Source organism: Anas acuta, chromosome 11 (assembly GCF_963932015.1).
Source record: "Anas acuta chromosome 11, bAnaAcu1.1, whole genome shotgun sequence".
Classification (NCBI taxonomy): Eukaryota; Metazoa; Chordata; class Aves; order Anseriformes; family Anatidae; genus Anas; species Anas acuta.
In genome coordinates, this window is record NC_088989.1 from 2,270,139 (window position 1) to 2,276,138 (window position 6,000).

Genomic DNA, 6,000 nt, shown 5'->3' on the forward strand with positions numbered 1-6,000 from the left:
CTGTGAGCCATCAGTGCTTTGAGTCACACCAGAGGCAGATGCTCAAAGCAGCCTTCAGGAGGAGGTGTGACCGGCAGCCAGGCACCACACGTGACTCCAGGTTATAAAATTCTCACTTCTGATCGAAAATTGTTTTCTGGGAACCACAGATTTAATAAGGCACCTGAAGTAATCTGATTGTGTTTGGGATTATAAATGGACAAATCTCCTAGGGTTGTAGTCATGGCTGAGTACAGCCTAGAAAAAAAAAAAAAAAGAAATCTAGGTAATGAGAATTGTGTGAATTTATCATCCAGAAGGGAGTTGCTGAGACAACTGTGTAATATCTCTTATTGTATTTTTCACACTAATGCCAGATGGCCAGGAATGGGATCCCCCATGTTCTCCTTCTTGTCTAAGACAAGAAAATCAGGAAAATGTCCGTGATGGTATTAGTTGGCTGCCTGATGAGATGAGTCACTGCTTTTGATTGCTAAAATAATCAGGACTGTTTTCTAATTTGATAACCACAATAACTTTTTCTGCGCCTTATCCCTAGTTTTGGGTTTCCAGCAACAGTTCATCTTTGCCAATATCCCCTCTCAGACGCTTCCCTCCTCGTGTCCCCATCCCAGTCCTGCCCCACAGCTCCCCAGCTCCCCGTCACCCTTTTGCCTTTTCCTACTTCGCCTTCTCCCTTCGTGCTCCCTTCCTGTGACTAATGCACATTTTCGAAGGGCAGCCAAACATCAGGTGCCGTTAGCACCGTGCTGTATAAATAGACCAGCAGATGTAAACGGTATGTTAGAAAAGCTTTACTCAACAAAAATTAATAGTTGCAGGAGCCAGCACGCCCCAAGGCAGGCCAGATGGCCTGTGCCAGCGGGGGCTGCCAGCTCACGGCCGGCCCAGGCCTCGCCCCAGGGCCTCTCGCTTGGTTTCTTCGCCTCTCGCTTGGTTTCTTCACACCGGTGGGGTAGTGCAGTCTGTAGTTCTTCTTGATTTTAATTCCCAGAAGCTGGGAGCTATTTGCAAGTGCTGACCCCAGTTAGGGAGCACTGGCCATGGAGTGCGTGGCTGGGCCGTGGAGCGCCGTTGGGACGGTCTTCTCCTCAGGGCCGCGTCCTGAAGGAGCACCGGGTTTTCATCTCTTGCCCTGACAGTAAGGCTGTCACAAGATGAAGCTCCGATAAGAGGCTTCCCGCAAACTGAGTATATGTGCCCAGATGCTTTTGATCAAGGCCTGGTCCTTGTCACTTCCTTGTCTCTGGCTGGACTTTGAAAGCGCCTTTGATCCATCTGTGCCAATGAGATGGACTTGTTTGAAGTCTTTGATCCTTTCTTTGGGTAGACTGTGCCCAGGAAACTTGACAGGCTCAGGATATTGATGAGATTTCTTCCATTTTAAGAGTCATGAAAGGCAAGATTGAGCAGCTCTCCCCGTTTGTGCTATCTGAGTAAACCCAGACCAGGCCATTCTCCACCAGTCGGTAGGCCGGTGTACCCATCCCTCTGTCCCTCTCGTCATCTGTGGGGCCGTGCCATGCGTTACCAGGCTCAGTTGTCCTCCAGCTACAGGATGAGATTGTGGTAGGAATCGCGGGAGGAGAACCACAGGCATGAAATTTTCAGGTGTAGTTTTAAGAAAGATGAAAATTTTGGCAGTGTTTAAAAAAATACTGCTGTGGGTTCCTTGACAGGCACAGACTGCCTGGATGAGATGGGAGCCTGCCAGGTGTGCCCATGCAGGTGTGGGTGCCCTCTGCTCAGGTTTTATTTTGGGGGTGCTTGGCTCACTGTATGATGCCATGCTCCCTGAAATCTTGGTGTGTGTTGTACGCTCAGTCTGTGTGCACATTTATTTTTGCGCTATAACATGCTGCCTTTCCTACCCTGACAGCGTACCAAAGCAAGTCTGTTCCCTAGCGAATACCAGAAATAACTGTGTAAGTAAAAATGTGTTTCTAAACAGCCTTGTTTGTGACAAAATTGTGAACTGAATCTTCACACTACATCAGGGCTGCAAATATTCGAGTCACATTCGGACAGCAAAGCCAACGGCACGCAGCTTTAATTACAATATTTCTCTCAAACAGTCTTTCTCTCATGTTTTTCTGAACATTGTTTAAAGAACTGATGAAAGAGCTGAAAACTTTTCAAACTTTCCTTTTCTTAGGGTCTCTTCAGCTCAGTCTTTCATCACACAGTCAATAAACAGTTGAAAAGGGCTCTTCTGAACTGCAGCAGGAGGGAGGAGGAAGAGGGGAAAATTAATGATATCACCAAACTGAAAACTCTTTCAAGTTCCCTTTAATTGCAGAGGGCACAGGCAGCTCATTCAGTTCTTAATTCTCTGATCTCTTGCACCCCCCGAAGGGACCGTGCCTCTCCTCCCACGTTGCAGGCATTTTTCCTGGAGTGGCTGAGCCCGGTGGCAGCGGGGTGGACGCCCGGCTCCTTCCTTGGGGCTCCTGAATCACGGCTCCAACAGTCGCCTCCACCAATTTTCCATCACCTTCACTAATTTTCCTCACCCTCCAATTGTGCTCTTGCTGTTGATGTCCCCCAGACTCTCACATCCCCATGCAGCACCTGAATTCAGGGTAGGACTTTGTGTTCTTCCCCATCCTGCAGTCCCACACCAGGGCTGGTCCAGCCTCATCACCCGACCTTCGCCTTCACAGTAAGAAAGACTGAAGTTAGACATCCTTTAAACAAAGCTTTTATCACCTGGTTCAAGACATTGGGGTCTTTTGTGCAGCCCTGGGCTGCCCAAGCCATGACCTTTCCCCCATGGGTGCTGGGAGCCCTGGCCCCATGTGGCACCCTGATGCTGGTGCTGTGCAGCACCTGCCTCGCAGGGACGCCTCCGTCTCACTTCGGCACCTGCACCTCCCCATTTCCAGCCTTCCAGAGAAAAAGATAAAGTCTTTAGAGCAGCAGGGAGAGGATGTGGGAAGGTAGATTACATTTAGGCTTATTGTATTTAAGCTGGGTAATGAAGACCAGCGTGCACACAGAAGCCTTTTATCAAGCTGGCATTATTTTAGGAGTCTCTTTTAAACAGTTGGCTTCCATAAGAACAAATTACAACACTTGTCAGAACTTAGTGAAATACCACATGTGTTAGAAACACCCTTAAGTTGTATCTTGCCCTGAGAGCTGCCAGTCCTGCTCACACCCAGCCTGTGGCCGCAGGTGCTGCTGGCTCGGCACCTCGCTCACCCACCTGTGAGCTGGGACACGGGCTGTGCATCCGAGCAGACCGAGGTTAAAGAGAAAACAGCAAAAAGGCCAGGACTGTCAGAATATTGCCACTGCCCACCCAGGAGCTGCTTAACCAAATGTGCCATGTTTGTGCTGCCTGCATTTGTCTCCGTGCAAGTATCAGTGCGACGGGCTGAGAATTGCTCCAAGAGCCGCTTCCACCGTCTGAAGGACCGAGGGTTGTGATTGCAGCAGGTCCAGGGGCAGAAACATGAAGTATAAAGCTTTAAATTCAACTTGCTCTGAGAAGTATGACCAATAAAGAGAACAAATTCCCTTAGAAAATGGGATTACAGAGGCTGATGGGGAAGAAATATTTTGAAGGAAGTTAAGGAGAAGTTAATCAGCTTTATACAATTTGTTTCCCTGTTCTTCCTGGACTGCCTCGCTCTGGAGACAGCTGCTTTCAAGCTTTACGGCCATGCATATGGGTAGGAGGGCTGGAACTGGCAGCAGATTGCCTGACAGAATGATGTCTAACTGGAAAACTAGCTGGGTACATAACTTACAGACAATATGACCACATCAAAATCAGTGGAATACAAACCGTTCATTTTCAGTCTCCCTCTCACTGCTGTGAGCCGCTGGTCGCCTCTCCTCCCAGCCAGGAGGGGATGAGGAGCACGGGGCAGGGTGAGATGGCGAGCCTACAGGGTTTTTTTGAAGCTTGCATTTCCAAACTTCAAAATGGTCCAGGTTTGAACCCCCACTGGCTAAGGGAAGCAGTCACAAGTACTGCATGCAATACCACTGGTGGAGATGCAGGGCCCTGACGGTGGCATTCTGTTTGTTACCCCTCACTTGAGCAGTTCAGTGGGCTAGCACGAACTGGCTCGAGGTTTTCTAGTTGCAAATTGCTGGCTTTGCCAGGCAAGCAGTGTGTCAGGTCTGAAATACATTCTGCATGGCTTGGAGGGGGTCAGGCCACTGCTGCCAGAGCTACCAAAAAATAGCGTTCAGGCTCATGCGGAGCACAGCTAATATTGGTTTCGCTGGCTGCATTTTGTTATACAGCGTGGCCTTGCAAAGGAGGAAATTACTCCATGGTCTCAGTCAGTATAAAAGCTGCCGTGTCATTTAACAGAAGCAGTGCCAGAGTTTTTATGGAGTGTAGTTCAACTCTTTCAAAATTCTGCTGAAGGATGCTTGAGCTACCAGGAGTCAGTGTTCTCCAGCGAAGAAAGCCATGCCCATTAGCTTTATTGTCAAGACATGGTACAGAGCATTTATTACTTTTGGCTCGTGTACAACGTCGGGTTATTCTGTGAGTTTACACAAGACTGTCTATTTGTAGTTGAAAGTGAATTATTTGCTCATTAGTGGTTCAGAAAGGTCTGCCTGCTCCCACTGTGCGAGGCAGCTCGGGCTCCTTGTGATGAAATGTGCCTGCGTCCGCCCCTGCTCGACAGAGGCTCAGAGCATCTTCAAGGTGGTCCAGAGGACGTGGGATTATGAAAATCAGCAACTATCGTAAGAAAAATATTCAGCTTTTTTTTTTTGTTTTTGTTGCTCTTGCTTGCAGCACCACCATCCCACTCTGCCTTGGCACCAACATCCCAGCCTCAAGCAGGTGAGCTTTACGTGGGGGCTGCTGTCAGCCACCAACTGCAGCCTGCCTTTTCGGGTGGTCCCCTGGGATGCTGAGCAAGCTCTGGCAGATTGCAAAACTGACTGTCTGAGCAAGTGTTTAGCAGAAACTTCAACAAACTTTTGGAAAAGTACATAAATTTTCCACTGACCCACATTTATTTGTTTCAAAAACTGCAGCACAGCAACATTATATTATTTTGTCCTACTTTTTTTTCTGAAAGAAAATACTTATTAGGCTTTGAACAGGAATATTACCAAAGCTGGTGCTGTACAGTATGCTTGGCATATTTTTACCTTTCCTTTCTGGAGCACTTGCAGCTCACCGTTTTCCTGCAGAATCGTTTTGTAGCACTGGCAGCCTCCCTGCTTTCACAGAGAAACACGTCCAGAACTGCTCTGCCTCGGCACGGGCAATTTTCCGATTCTAGTTAGCTTTTCCTGGTATGATTTCTGTCCTATAGGAGTGGAATATCTAGAAATACGAAAACTGCATTTTATGGTGAGCTGCAGCAGTCCTCTCCTGCCAGCCCCACCGGCTGAGGGCTGAACACAGAAACTCGGCCTGATGTGAAGCTGGGCAGACACGGGAACCGATGGAAATTCGAGGCTGGAAATTTGCTGCAGGGGCTGCTTGAATTCCGCTTCCTCTCTATTCCATCTGTTTATCTGATCAAACATTAAAACACATCTGTGTTTTTAATATTCAAGGATAGCTTAAGACAATAACACCTTGATGTTAGATGATCATTACATGCTAAATTCTATCAAGTCCTCCAGCAGATTTAGTCAAATCAAATCAAACTCTAAGTCCTAAAAGCTTTATGTGTTCTCCAAAATAATGACACCGTGGTGCCACTTTTAAAGCCATGTTGTTCTCTGTTCATAATTCAATGAGTGATTCTCCAATACATCAGTTCAGGACGCTCCAGCCAGGTTAGTCGTGGCCCCCTCTTGGTGAAGCCCTAAGCGAAACGCCGATTCTTGTGGCTGAGTTACAAAATCACTAAACAAAATGGAAATGTTGATGTTTGTTATTGATTTTATTCCTTGCTGCTGTGGAATGGTGCTAGTGGGAGCTGTTGTAATCAGATTACTTTAAAATTTACTTACAGAATGAAGTGCTTAATTTATCCCCCCTTTTTCCTTTCCTGCAGTGGTATAACT